At 49.7% G+C, this 15,038-nt stretch overlaps 1 long non-coding RNA gene across 1 annotated transcript; it reads left to right on the forward strand.

Moving 5' to 3' along the window:
• Positions 1-438: 438 nt before the first annotated feature.
• Positions 439-698, forward strand: LOC119271383. Its single transcript, XR_005134509.1, has 2 exons — positions 439-503; positions 631-698. It is a non-coding gene; the product is annotated as an uncharacterized LOC119271383 (long non-coding RNA).
• Positions 699-15,038: the final 14,340 nt, after the last annotated feature.

The following is a 15,038-nucleotide window of genomic DNA, read 5'->3' on the forward strand; positions in this document are numbered from 1 at the left end:
CATACTGTTTGTTATCTAGAGAGATATGCCCCAAGCCAAACGTGTGCGCTTGGACTGTCAGACTATTTTAGGCTCAACTGAAACTGAATCTCGGTAGGTATCATTATGTATCCATGGTGTATTGTTTATGATTTGGATGGCTTGGAGTGGCCATTTTCTGTCAGAATCTTGTGCCGATAGCTTTGCTTTAACTAGTAAGTTCAGTTTGGGGAAAGCCAGGATGTGTTTGAAAAAACCATTTGGTATGCTTGATTGTGAGTCGATGACTTACATTTTTTTGGGGCTGTGGTTACAAAATATGTAATCAAGGCAGTGCACAGTTGCCAAAAATATGTAATCAAGACGAGGGCCATGGAAGGTCCTCTCCTTTCCCCTATCTTGTTCGCTTGAGTCCTGTTTCCGTCTTCTCTATTCAAACATGTTCTTCCCGATTCAGAAATCTAATATGGTATTCTGGTCGTTTATGCAGCTAAAGAAAATGTGCAAGGAGGGCGCATATTGGGGTAACCAAGTAGAAGCGTATTACTCTGTTGTTTTATTTGGCTGATATAAATGCATTGGCGTCAAACACTCGTCCGTTTCTTCTGATGTTCACTGACACATTCAGATGGTTCTTCTGTTAATCTGCAGGTGCTGTTGCTGGAGTGTATGTAGGCATGGAGTATGGAGTGGAAAGGGTCCGCGGAGAGTATGACTGGGTAATGATGCTCTGAATACTGTTTGCTACAGTTACACTGTCTTGTTGATTTCTTTTAACAATCATACCTAGCTAAACTCTTCTTGTCCACAGCAGAGCAGCCTCATCCTCTTCATGCTGGCTCGACTGCCTCTGATTCTTCCTGTTTGCTGCCTTGCCTTGCAGACGCGGCAGCTCAAGGGCGAGGTTGACATCTTCTCCAGGGCCGACGGGTCGGCGATGTTCGAGATGGGCAACACCAGGGTCATCGCCGCCGTCTACGGCCCCTGAGAGGTAGTCGCTTTTTCTTTGCACACCAACTCTTCTAGTCGATGCCATGGCTGTTAGGGCTTTGGCTCCCGGGAGGTCTCTAGTTAATGATCGGTATTGAGAGATTTTGGTGGTTACTTATGCTTATTGTGTATCACATTGAAAAAGAAAATGCACAATGAGCTTAGCTTTGTATATCAGGATTTTTTCTTCATCGGTTACTGGTATTTGGCTTCTATGTGCTAATTAAACCTGATCAGTATGTATACTTCTTTGATGTTGTATAATATTGTTGTCAAAGGAGTTAATTTAAACCGGATATGATCTACTGGAACAATTTTTTTGCCGTTCAAATGGTTAAATTCTGGTTCTTTGTTTCAAACATCTAAATGATGTTTAATTTGTCCTTCTATGCTTACATGATAAAAATGTCGCATTTATAGGATTGTAAACCTGATGTGATTGGAGTAGTATTTACTTGCAGCTGATAGTAACTACTTGTATCCACTGATTTCTATGCCTCATTTTGCTTGTTTTACTTTATTTATGCACACAGACTGCCTACAAGTTAATGTGCTTTTAGATTGCCTTTATTTTGCTCCTTACCGTATTGTTTGATAACTTGCAGATGTTGTACTTCATTCGTGTTTCGTCGTGGGCTCCAAGAAGTGAAGAAGCATTGAGTTCTAGCTCATTGGAGCTAGTTATACTCTGATAGATAGTTATATTTTGATATTTAGTTGTGTTCTTGGTGGCTATAAACCTGATGTGAAGTATGTTCGATTATAAACGTGGTGTATGTTTGATTGTAAGGTGCCAAATTTGGTCGTTTTCAGTCAGTTCTGATTTAAATATTTGTTTTTATTTACTGGAAAATCAAAATTTGAAGAACATGACTCTGACCATTGGGACCCACTCAAACCCATCTGACTATTGGATCTGTCTTAAAAAAAGAAATGTAACTGTTGAGCCCAAAAGGCCATGGCCCAAAAACGAAAGGCCCAATTGTTGGGTCAGGCCAATGTAGAAATCAAAACTATTAGAAAAAATAACCCATGTAGCTAGAGAAAATATACAGTAAAAAGGTCGAATTGTTGGGCTAGGCCCATGTAGAAAATCGAATTGGACCGGGCTGAATCTTGTGCCACATCAGATTGCCACGCTGGATGCCTACGTGGCCTGAGGAGGTTGCTAGTGACCAAAACGCCACAGTAGATATTTTGGTCATAAACGTCTACGACCATTCCAGAAGAAAGGTCGCTATAGTCGGTTTATGACCGCCAGCTTTTGACCTTATGTTTTTGGTCACAAAAAGGTCACAAATTGAAAACAGTGACCATTCAGTGACCAATAGTGCTGGTCACCAGTTGACATATTTCTTGTAGTGCGCATCCTGTCCGCCGGTGGAAAGGGAGGATGTGCATCGTTTCTTCGTTCGACGGCGCCAAGGCAGCAGATCCCGATCTGCGGTACCCGTCTTGCTTTCTGACCAAGCTCTGGTGCGGTAGGGCCTACGCCACCTGCTTGTTGCCGCAGTATGGGTAGATTCCGGCGCTGTAGCTCCTCCTCCCCATCGTTCCCGAACGCGGCTCCGTGTGAGCTCATCACCGACTCAGCCACGGCGACCCAAGGGTCCCGTGCGTGCCACCATCACGCTCACCGCACCGCGTAGGCCTCGTCTAGCCGCTTGAGTTGCCCGCAAACGCACCCCAAACCTGTTCTCGACAACGACCGAAGTCCGGCGTCCGCCTTTCCGCTCGTCGTCGACGTTCCAGACCACCGCAGCCTCTGCCACCACCCCAGATCGCCTCACCGTCGTCTTCTCGTTCGAACGAGCCCAACCGCGCTAAAAACGGTGTCCCGTAGCACCATCCTCGTCTTCGCCCGAGCGCGACCGCCACTCTCGCTGCTCGTCGGCGCCGCTCCAGCCAACTCCGGCGACGCCACCGCCCCCAGTCGACGCGCCGTCGTGCGCGTGTTCGAACGGTGCCAACCGCACGTGAAAGGGCCGCCCCTAGCACGTTTCCGACGAGGCCCGGTTGCCCCCGCCGCGTTCTGACGTCGCCAGCGGCGAACGCCGGCCGCCGCCTAGGTGGTTGGCCTGGGGCCACCCCTGTGCCACTGCCAGTGGGCCCCGCGGGTCCTAGTTGACTGGTCATATAGTCAACTGCTGACCAGGCAGCCAGTGCCACTGACACGCGGGCCCCACCGCCTATTTTAATTAATTAAAATGTTTTAAATATCTAAAACCTAATTAGTTACTAATTAGAGACTGACATGTGGGGCCCAGTAGCTATTTAACCTTAGTTTAGTTTAATATAAACTCTGTTAGTTACAGTGGCTGACATGTGGGCACCACCTGTCTGGTTTGACTGGTCAGCCGACCTGTTGACCTGCTGTCGTCAGCATTGCATCATGTTGATGTCATATTTCCCTTTCTGTTAATTTAAATAATTCCAGGATATTGTTTAAATCTTTAGAAATTCGTAGAAATTAAACCGTAGCTCGGATGAAAATGTTTTCTATATGAAAGTTGCTCAGAAAAATACAACGAATCCAAATGCATGGTCCATTCACCTATCACATGCCCCTAGCATGCTGAACATGGAACTGTCCCCTCTCTTTCATCTGTCTGGAATCCGCCTAACGTAGGGAATTCATCCTCGGATGTTTATCCCCTCCGTCTGCAACGTGCAGTACTACGTTTGGGCAACCCTAGCTCTGCCCATCATCATGTTATGCCTCGTGATGCATTGTTTGCTCTGTATTTACTATTTCTTCCCCCTCTTCTCCCCGGTAGACCCCAAGACCGATGATGCCGCTGTGATCGACTACGTCACCGACGACCCCTCCTTCTTGTCTGAGCAACCAGGCAAGCAAACCCCCTTGAGCATTCCGATATCGCCCATTTCTTTCCCTCTCATGCTTGCATTAGAACTTCTACTGCTTTCTGTATGATCCTACTCTGATGCATAGCCTGTTGTTATTACCTGCTTTCATACCTTACCTGCTTATCCTAAACTTCTCAGTATAGGTTGGTTAGTGATCCATCAGTGACCCCCACCTTGTCCCAGTTGCCTTGCTTTAAGTTCGATGACTCGATCAACGTGATCGACGTCCAGGCCCCGACACCGCATATCACCCCCCTAGTTCCACGACTCTGTAGAGTTGCCATTGAGTGCCAAGGGTGGAACCTCTTACATCACTCCTGATGAGATCTCTGTAGTGTAGCTATACGGTGGAGGTCATCGAGGGTGATTTCCTCCTTAACCACTTTTGTTACCGCTCTGTCGTGCAACCCCTCAAGTGTGAACCTCGAGGGTGGATCCTCTTACGTTCACCTTGATGACATACACCGGGGGTGATTCCTCAGGTTTTCCCCTTGGTGTTAGACACACAGTTACTATGGTTACTATGACTTTGCACTGAGCCATGTTACTAAAGACGGGTCGACCCTGAGGGGTACCCGCGCGAGCTTAATAGCGAGTGATGTGGAGTCGGGTTGACCTGGAAGGTGCCCGCGAGATACTTACGAGGCGTGGCCGGGCATTCTTAGCCCTTCCCGCAAGTACTCGAGACGGGGAGCCGGGGTCACATCGATCGTGAGTCTCTGCTCGTTACCGCGTGCTCCTAATCCACTATGATTTGGATATTTGATCCGAGGGGCCTCTGGCTTGATAACACTAACCATCATGTGGGCATAGTATGGGCGTTCTACGTTGTATACATCAGTCGAAGCTTAATAGACATCAGGGACTGAGCGGCGCGCGTCGGGTTGGACTACGTAAGCTCCTGCCTTGTTGAAGGAGGTAGCTAGGTCTTCCCACCGGCCGGCCACGCAACGTGCATGAGTTCCCGAGGCGATGGCCCATGACCCCTGGGGGCATAGGCTTAGTCCGGTGTGTTGACCTCTCTATTAAGCCTAGGTCGGGTTGCGGCGTATTGTTTGGCCGAGGCCGGGCATGACCCAGGAAAGTGTGTCCGGCCGGAGTTAATCAAGTGTTGTGGGTAAGTTGGTGCACCCCTGCAGGGAAGAAAACATCTATCGATAGCCTGTCCTACGGTAACGGACACTTGGAGTTGTATCCCGGTCGATACAACTATAACTGGATACTTGTGATGAGAATTGGATTGTGATGAGAAATGGATAGTATGGCTCTGGGATTGCTTTCTCGTAGGGAGTCGAGAAAGGATCTCTGGCGGAGGTTGATAACACTACTACTTTACATTATGTTGATCTGTACTCTTCTATATGCTGCAAGATGCTTGAAGGTGCTTGAAGATGCTAGTATTCGCTAGGCTAGTGAGGGAGTCCTGGATTAGGGGGTCTCTGGACAGCCGGACTATATCCTTTGGCAGGACTGTTGGACTATGAAGATACAAGATTGAAGACTTCGTCCTACGTCCGGATAGCACTCTACTTGGCGTGGAAGGCAAGCTAGGAGATACGGATATGTATATCTCCTCCTTTGTAACCGACCTTATGTAACCCTAGCCCCCTCCGGTGTCTATATAAACCGGAGGGTTTTAGTCCGTAGGACAATATACGATCATTCCATAGGCTAGCTTCTTGGGTTTAGCCTCTCCGTTGTCGTGGTAGATCAACTCTTGTAATACTCATATCATCAAGAATAAATCAAGCAGGATGTAGGGTTTTACCTCCATCAAGAGGGCCCGAACCCGGGTAAAACATCAAGTCCCCTGCCTCCTGTTACCATCCGCCTTAGACGCACAGTTCGGGACCCCCTACCCGAGATCTGCCGGTTTTGACACCGACATTGCTGCTTTCATTGAGAGTTCCTCTGTGTCGTCGCCGTTAGCCTTGATGTCTCCTACGATCATCAATGGTGATGCAGTCCAGGGTGAGACTTTTCTCCCCAGACAGATCTTTGTGTTCGGCGGCTTTGCACTGCGGGCCAACTCGCTTGGCCATCTGGAGCAGATCGAAAGTTACGCCCCTGGCCACCAAGTCAGGTTTGGAAGCTTAAACTACACGACCGATATCCGCGGAGACTTGATCTTCAACGGATTCGAGCCCCTGCCTTGTGCGCCACGCGGTCACGATGAGTACGATTTAGCTCTACCATCGGACAGTGTTCAAGAAATCGCACCGGCAGCCGCTCCGACCCTCAATTCGGAGCCAGTTGCGCCATCCATGGACGGGTGGATAGACCCCGCCACGGAGGCCGTATCCTCTGCGGCGATTGAGCCGAATATCGACCTTACCCTTCACGAGAGCCGTGTTGCCAAACTGCCGAATCGTTCTCCGGCCACAGACTCCGAACCGCCTGCGCCCCTTCCCGTCAAATCCGATTGGGCGCCGATCATGGAGTTTACCTCCGCGGATATTTTTCAGCACTCGCCCTTTGGCGACATACTGAACTCATTAAGGTCTCTCTCCTTGTCAGGAGAGTCCTGGCCGAACTACGTCCGGCAGGATTGGGACGCGGATAACGAAGAAATTCGCCGCCCACCCACCACCCACTTAGTAGCCACTGTCGATGACTTAACCGACATGCTCGACTTCGACTCCGAAGACATCGACGGTATGGACGACAATGCGGGAGGCGACGAGGAACCACTGCCCACAAGGCACCGGACATCCACCTCATCATATGACGTATACATGGTGGACACACCCAAAGAAAACAACGACGAGGAACGGAAGGATGCAGCGAAGGGTTGTTCCCTCGAGAAGCAGTCAAAGCGGCGGCGTAAACGCTGCTCCAAATCCCGCCTCGGCAGAAACAACGATCATATAGACCCAGCGTTAGAGTAGGGTGAACGATTGCGCGACCACGGCAACACGGAAAATCATGCCGAACAACCCAACCCCGTAGAAGATAACAGTCTGGTCGACATCACACCGGACAGCCACCCGGAGCAAACAAAATGCCCATCAAAGGCTGGTTGCCACTGCGAGGAGTCTGAAAAAATAGAAGCAAAGGCTCAAGGCTGCACAAGACACACTCAAAATCAAATGGAGTGAAGTACTCAACACTGTAGCGAAGTACGACAGTAATCGCCATACCAAGAGCTATCCGAAGCGAAAGTTGCTACCTGAATTTGATGAGGAGGCCTTAGATCCTCCGCAATTAAAAAATAAAATGGCCATCCGGTCGGATAGACGATCTCATCGCCAACATAAAGCGGCAAATGATGCCACACATAAACCAGTACGCGATCCGCGTAAGGGCTTGCATCAAAAGGACGGCGCAACCAGATCCATCTATGGACCACGCAAGCGCGCTCCAACATACAATGCAACACAACAAACATCCGAACACCACGGCACACCCAAATACTGGGGTGCTGCACACCCCCTATGTTTCACCCGCGAGGTGCTGGACCACGAATTTCCAGAGGGATTCAAACCCGTAAACATAGAGGCGTACGACGGAACAACAGACCCTAGGGTCTGGATTGAGGACTATATCCTCCATATCCATATGGCTAGAGGAGATGATCTCCACGCCATCAAGTACTTACCCCTCAAGCTCAAAGGGCCAGCTCGGCACTGGCTTAAAAGCCTCCCCGAAAACTCCATCAGAAGCTGGGAAGAACTCGAAGATGCCTTTCGGGCAAATTTTCAAGGGACATATGTCCGACCACCGGATGCAGACGATTTAAGTCATATAACTCAACAACCCGGTGAGTCAGCCTGAAAGCTTTGGAACAGGTTCTAACCAAAAAGAACCAAATAGTCGACTGTCCGGACGCCAAAGCATTAGCAGCTTTCAAGCATAGCGTTCGAAACGAATGGCTTGCCAGACACCTCGGACAAGAAAAGTCGAGAACAATGGCAGCATTAACAAGCCTCATGACCTGCTTTTGCGTGGGTGAGGACAGCTGGTTAGCCAGATGCAGCACCAGCGATCCAAGTACATCCGAAGTCAGGGATGGAAACGGGAAGTCACGACGCAGCAAAAATAAGCGCCAGAATAAAGAAGACAGCCCGAAGAGCACGGCGGTAAATGCCGGATTCATAAGCTCTCGGCCAGGTCAGCAAAATCCGCCCTCCAAAGGCAACAGAGACGAACTGTCCAGCCTAAACAAAATTTTGGACCAAATATGTCAGATCCATAGCACCCTCGGTAAACCTGCAAATCATACCCACAGAGAATGTTGGGTCTTCAAGCAGTCCAGCAAGCTCAACGCCGAACACAAGTGGCAGGATACAACAAGCGAAGACGAGGATGAGCCTCGCAAGCAAAGCATAGGGGAAAAGAAGAAATGCCCACTAGAAGTAAAAACAGTCAACGTGTTACACGTGATAAAGGGGAAAAACAAAGCGGCACCCCTAGAAAGACATGCCCGAGGGCCTATCACCACAGAGCTCCGCCACTGGTCGTCCCAACCGATCACCTTCGACCATCGGGATTACTCGGCAAGTATCTGGCGTGCAGGATGGGCTGCCTTGGTATTAGATCCAATAATTGACGGATACCACTTCACACAAGTCCTGATGGACGGCGGCAGCAGTTTAAATCTGATATATCAGGACACAGTCCGCAAAATGGGGATAGACCCAACAAAAATTTGCCGCAGCAATGCTACCTTTAAAGGAGTAATGCCATGCCCAGGGGCCCATGGCAGGGGCTCCCTGCTACTAGAGGTTATATTCGGCTTCCCTGATAACTTCCGCAACGAAAGTTTAACCTTCCACATCGCTCTGTTCCAAAGTGTCTATCAAGCATTGCTCGGATGCGAGGCTTTCGCTCGCTTTAACGCAATACCACATTACGCTTCCCTCACGCTTAAGATGCCCGGTCCATGCGGCATCATCAAAGTAAATGGAAATATTGAGCGCTCCTTGCGCGTCGAAGACAGTGGGGCTGCCTTGGCAGCCGCACAGTAAACGGCCTCACCAACTAAAGTATCTGACGGGTCGTTAAGACCACGGACACGGTTGGATGAGTCCGGTACATCTATATATAATTGATACAGGTTTGATGGCTATACCCCTATTATAATACAAGGGGCTCAACGCGCGCGCACAAGTGGCAATAAGGCCCACTGAGGGAGTCCTGGATTAGGGGGTCTCCGGACAGCCAGACTATATCCTTTGGCCGGACTGTTGGACTATGAAGATACAAGATTGAAGACTTCGTCTCGTGTCCGGATGGGACTCTACTTGGCGTGGAAGGCAAGCTTAGGCAATACGGATATGTATATCTCCTCCATTGTAACCGACCTTGTGTAACCCTAGCCCCCTCCGGTGTCTATATAAACCGGAGAGTTTTAGTCCGTAGGACAACATACAATCATACCATAGGCTAGCTTCTAGGGTTTAGCCTCTCCGATCTCGTGGTAGATCAACTCTTGTAATACCCATATCATCAAGAATAAATCAAGCAGGACGTAGGGTTTTACCTCCATCGAGAGGGCCCGAACCTGGGTAAAACATCGTGTTCCCTGCCTCCTGTTACCATCCGCCTCAGACGCACAGTTCGGGACACCTACCCGAGATCCGCAGATTTTGAGACCGACATTGGTGCTTTCATTGAGAGTTCCTCTGTGCCGTCGCCAGAAGGAAGGATGTCTCGTCTCATCTTTAAATATGGTACTACTGTTGGGGGAGCTTTGGCTGTCGGCCAAACTCTCCAGCTAGGCGGTTTCATCATGACCGCCTGTTCGGCCGCCGCGCCGACGATGACTTCTCGGGTCATCGAAAACAACCCCCACATCAAATCGGCACTTGCCGAACAGATGGATCCAATGGAGCTCGCCTCCTTAAACGAGCTCTTGGATCGCATCTCCACCTTGGGAGTCGCTACGGACTATGATCGGATTGGGATTAAACCCGATCAAAGGGAGATTAACTCTCCACCGGTCAGCCATCATATTGAAGTGGTGGAGGAACAACGTGGCAACCTTTCCTCTATCTTGAGGACCAACTATGTCCAGATTCCCGAGCTCTCCGAACCGGACACCCGTTCGCGGGAGGACAACATCCAATCCATGAACTTAGAGTCAGGCTGCGGGCCAGGATTATCGGGTAACACCCCGGAACCGGAACTTCCAAAATCAGAAACTCCTCGGCCTGTGGACCCCAGATCTAGTAAGGGTTCGGATTCAATTCCACCCACCCACCCAAACATAAGCGATATTTCCCACATCAGGCAAGAGCCCCAGGAAACAGTACATCACTATTGGGCCAGATTCCTCCTTGCGATGAACAAGGTTAAGGACTGTCGCGAGGAAGACGCAATCCTATTTTTCTGCAATAATTGGACGGACAAGGGAATCCTTAACGCCATAAATCGCCGTGAGATAACACGCTTCGCTGACTTGGCATCCATAGTACGAAAGTATTGTGCGATGGAAAGTGCCTGGAAAACTGAAACAAGCTTTTGGGTTAATCCGGCCCTGAATACAAACCAGTCTGCAATAAAAGGGTGCATTATCACAATACACCCGGGTCAACTACCAAAAAGCAAAAACCCTCTACAGGGCATGGAACCGTACTGGAGGGATGGCTCAACGGAGCCTGCAAAATTCATAGTACAATGGATACAATACCAACGCACAGCCTTAGAGCATGTTGGATACTCCGGCAGGTGGCCAAAAGTGGTGAGGATCTTCTTATCCAAAATACCACAAAGCACCATCCCGTGGATAACAATACGATGTTAACAGTCTTCGAGACCTTCGCGTCAAATAATAGGCGCAAGCGAACACTCCGCGGCATGGCCAGAATCTACCATGTAGCAACAATAAATCCATGGAGTGACACGGCTATTACCTTCAATGCCAGTGACGAACCTAAATTTCGAACAGCCCGACCACCAGCCGCTCTGGTCCTCAGTCCAATCGTGGACGGCTTTCGACTCACCAAAGTACTCATGGACGGCGGCAGTGGATTAAACCTCATCTATGAGGAAACTCTTCAAAAGATGGAAATAGACTGGAACCGCATTGAGCAAAGTAGCACAACCTTTAGAGGAATCATCCCCAGTAGGGAAGCACACTATGCTGGGAAAATCACACTAGATGTGGTATTCGGCACGCTGGATAATTACAGGTCCGAAGAAATTACATTCCAAGTGGCCCCGTTCAGCAGTGGTTACCACGCTCTTCTAGGACGGGAGGCGTTCACAATCTTCCAAGCAGTACCCCATTACGGTTACATGAAGCTCAAAATGCCCGGGCCCAACGGAATCATCACTCTCGCCAGCGATCCGGACACAACACTCCGCGCCGAAAACAAAACAGCTGCATTGGCCCTCGAGGCACTATCCGAAGCCCTCTCGGCCGAGGAATTAACCACGCTACGCTCCACAGTGGACAGGGACGACGTGATACTCGACAAAAGATCCAAGTCCACCTCTTTTAAACCAGCGGATGAAATAGTCAGATTCCAAGTCCATCCCACGGACCCTACAAAAACAGCTTCCATCGGGGCATAGTTAAACCCCGCTGTGGACGCTGCACTATGAGAGTTCTTGCGCGAGAACTGGGACATATTCGCCTGGCATCCCTCAGACATGCTAGGAATCCCATGCAGGCTGGCCGAGCATAGCCTCAAAATCCTCAAGGGATTCAAGCCGGTCAAGCAAGCTCTTCGGCGTTTTTCCGAACCTAAGAGACAGGCCATGGGAGAAGAACTAGCCAAGTTATTGGAGGCCGGATTCATCAGAGAAATAAAACACCCGGATTGGCTAGCAAACCTGGTGATGGTACCAAAGATGGACAAATCCTGGCGCCTTTGTGTCGATTTCAAAGACCTCAATAAAGCTTGCCCAAAGGATCCCTTCCCCCTCCCATGCATCGATCAAATCATTGATGCTACCACAGGACACGAGTCATTGTGTTTCTTCGACGCATACTCCGGCTACCACCAAATCAAGATGGCGAAGTCCGACCAAGCCGCAACGGCATTCATCACACCAGACGGTCCCTTCTGTTTTAAGACAATGCCTTTTGGGCTAAAAACGCCGGCGCAACATATCAGCGCATGATTCAGACATGTCTGGAGAAACAAATCGGCAAAACAGTAGAGGCATACGTAGATGATGTGGTCGTCAAAACCAAACACGTCGACTCTTTGATAGACGACTTGAGGCTCACATTCGACAACCACGAACATACGACATCAAGCTCAATCCGGAAAAATGCGTGTTCGGCGTACCAGCCGGAAAGCTCGTGGGTTTCATTGTCTCCAGTAGAGGTATTGAAGCTAATCCGGCTAAAATCTGAGCTTTTGTCACAGTTGGCTACCCCAACAGACCTCAAACAAATCCAGAAGTTAACTGGATGCGTGGCGGCTCTAAGCCGCTTTATCTCCCGCTTAGGAGAAAAGTCTTTACCCCTTTATCGCCTCCTTCGGCGCACCGAACACTTCGAGTGGACGGACATGGCCACAGCCGGATTGGAAGAAATAAAGGCCATCTTCGCAACCAACCCAATCCTGGCCGCGCCAAACATCGGCGAACCAATGCTGTTGTACATTGCGACAACTCATCAAGTTGTCAGCGCGGTGCTCGTTGTCGAACAGGAAGCGGACGGACATAAGTTACCCCTTCAGAAGCCGGTATACTATGTATCCATTGTCCTCACTCCATGCAAATCATGGTACCCGCATTACCAAAAGATAGCATATTCGGTATTCATGGCATCGCGGAAGCTGCGACACTACTTTCAAGAGTGTTCGATTACAGTAGCCTCGGAAGTGCCACTTAATGATATTATAAACAACCGCGACGCTACGGGCCAGATTGCCAAATGGGCCATTGAGCTCCTCCCGTTCGACATAACATACAAACCTCGACGAGCCATTAAGTCGCAAGTATTGGCCGACTTCGTCACCGAATGGACGGAGGCCGAACTCCGTAAAGAGTATGACACATACTCCAATTGGATCATGCACTTCGACGGTTCTAAAATGCTGGCTGGTCTAGGGGTTGGCGTCGTCCTGACGTCCCCAACCGGAGATACCATTCGGTACGTATTGCAAATATTGTATACAGACTCCAACAATGCAGCCGAATACGAAGCTCTGTTGCATGGTCTTCGGATGGCAGTCTCCATGGGCATTCAATGCCTGGAGGTGCGCGGGGATTCAAACCTCGCAATATCCCAAATAAATGGAAACTTCGACGCCAAGGATCCGAAAATGGCGGCCTATCGAAACGCCGTCCTAAAAATGTTAGCTCGGTTCAAGGGGCCCGAATTTCACCATGTGGCTCGGGAAAACAATCAGGCGGCGGATATCCTCGCCCGCATCGGCGCAAAATGTGGTGCGGTTCCCCCCAACATATTTTTGGAAAGGCTGTTCAAGCCATCCGTAGTATGGGAAGGGGACACCGGTAAAAATAGTCCGGACCCGGCAAAAATACCCGATACCGAACTCTCTGACACAATCGGAGGCTCCACCACCGAAATAACACCTTCATCCCACAAAATAATGGCCATTATTGCCCCATGGACAGAACCATTCCTGGCCTACCTAACTAGACAGGAACTTCCGGAGGACCAAAATGAGGCACGCTGCATAGTGCGGCGATCCAAGGCCTACAGGGTCCATGAGGGAGAACTGTACAAACAAAGCACTACCGGAGTCCTTCAAAGGTGCATGTCCGAAGAGGAAGGGCGGAATCTTTTGGTAGAAATTCACGCCGGACTCGGCGGTCATCACGCCGCAGCCCGAGCTCTTGTAAGCAAGGCCTTCCATACAGGATTCTATTGGCCAACGGCCCGGGCAGATGCATAGGACTTGGTCCAACGCTGCGCCGGTTGCCAGCTCTTTGCAAAACCAAGCCACATGCCACCCACCGCCCTCCGAACAATCCCCATTACATGGCCCTTTGCGGTCTGGGGGCTTGACATGGTTGGACCCCTTAAAGGGGGAACCCACAAGAAAAAATACTTACTGGTCATGGTGGATAAATTCACCAAATGGATAGAGGCCAAACCTGTTAAAACAGCCGAATCCGGGCCAGTGATAGACTTCATATCCGGGGTTGTACACCGTTTTGGCGTCCCCCACAGCATGATCACTGATAAAGGCATGAACTTCATGGCCGACGAGGTAAAACTCTGGTGCAGCAAAATGGACATCAAGCTCGATTATGCCTCAGTCTATCACCCACAAACCGACGGTCAAGTCAAGCGAGCAAATGGTCTTATAATGAGCGGCATTAAACCCAGATTAGTGCGTTCCTTAACAGAGTCTAACACGCATTGGGTAGAGGAGCTCGACTCTGTACTCTGGGGCTGCGAACCACACCGAATCATAGTACCGAATATACACCCTTCTTTATGGTGTACGGCGCAGAGGCAGTCTTGCCCTGTGACATAATTCATGACTCACCTCGAGTGCGCATGTACGAAGAAAGAGAAGCCGAGCTCGATGGGCATGGACACCCTGGAGGAGGAGCGCGACGCAGCCAAAGCCCGTTCCGCATTTTATCAGCAACAGGCTCGCAGATACTAAAGCAGAGAAGTACGGGCCAAAACCTATAACATTGGCGAACTAGTTCTACGCCTGCCGGATAAGAAAAAGAACAAGCTTGAGCCCAAATGGGAAGGTCCCTTCATTATTGACCAAGTTCTGACCGGTGGAGCGTACCGACTGCGGGATGCATCGACTAGTCGACTCGAGCCGAACCCATGGAACGCGGCCAGGCTCCGAAGATTCTACACCTAGCACCGGACTCTAAGTTAGTCCCCTCCCTTTGTCCATTTTTCGCATATGCATTATTTGTCTTGTTTTTCTTTCTTTCTTTCATTTATTATTTCTCTAGGCCTTCAAGGGTCACCTTGTGCCTTACCTGCACATTACAGATGCGCTAGCCGCACTCTTCATACCTGGGGGCTTCTTTCACAGAAGCTTAAATTATTTATCTGGGCCTCATGCCCCACACATGTGTTATACTTCCGCATGTACCTTTTTTCACCATTATATGCATCGATATGACTTAAGTTTTGGCCAAGTTGGGTTGCCTGACTCTTGTATGTATGCCCTACGTTCCCGTTAATTCGGCTAGGGCATAAGGTGAGCACCTCTGCAATTGTTACTGCCGGGTCAGCCGGATGTGTACCTTAGACTGGGTGAAGCCGAAAGCTAGCGTTCTTAAGGGAATATTCGGTC

This window comes from Triticum dicoccoides, chromosome 3A (assembly GCF_002162155.2).
Source record: "Triticum dicoccoides isolate Atlit2015 ecotype Zavitan chromosome 3A, WEW_v2.0, whole genome shotgun sequence".
Classification (NCBI taxonomy): domain Eukaryota; kingdom Viridiplantae; phylum Streptophyta; class Magnoliopsida; order Poales; family Poaceae; genus Triticum; species Triticum dicoccoides.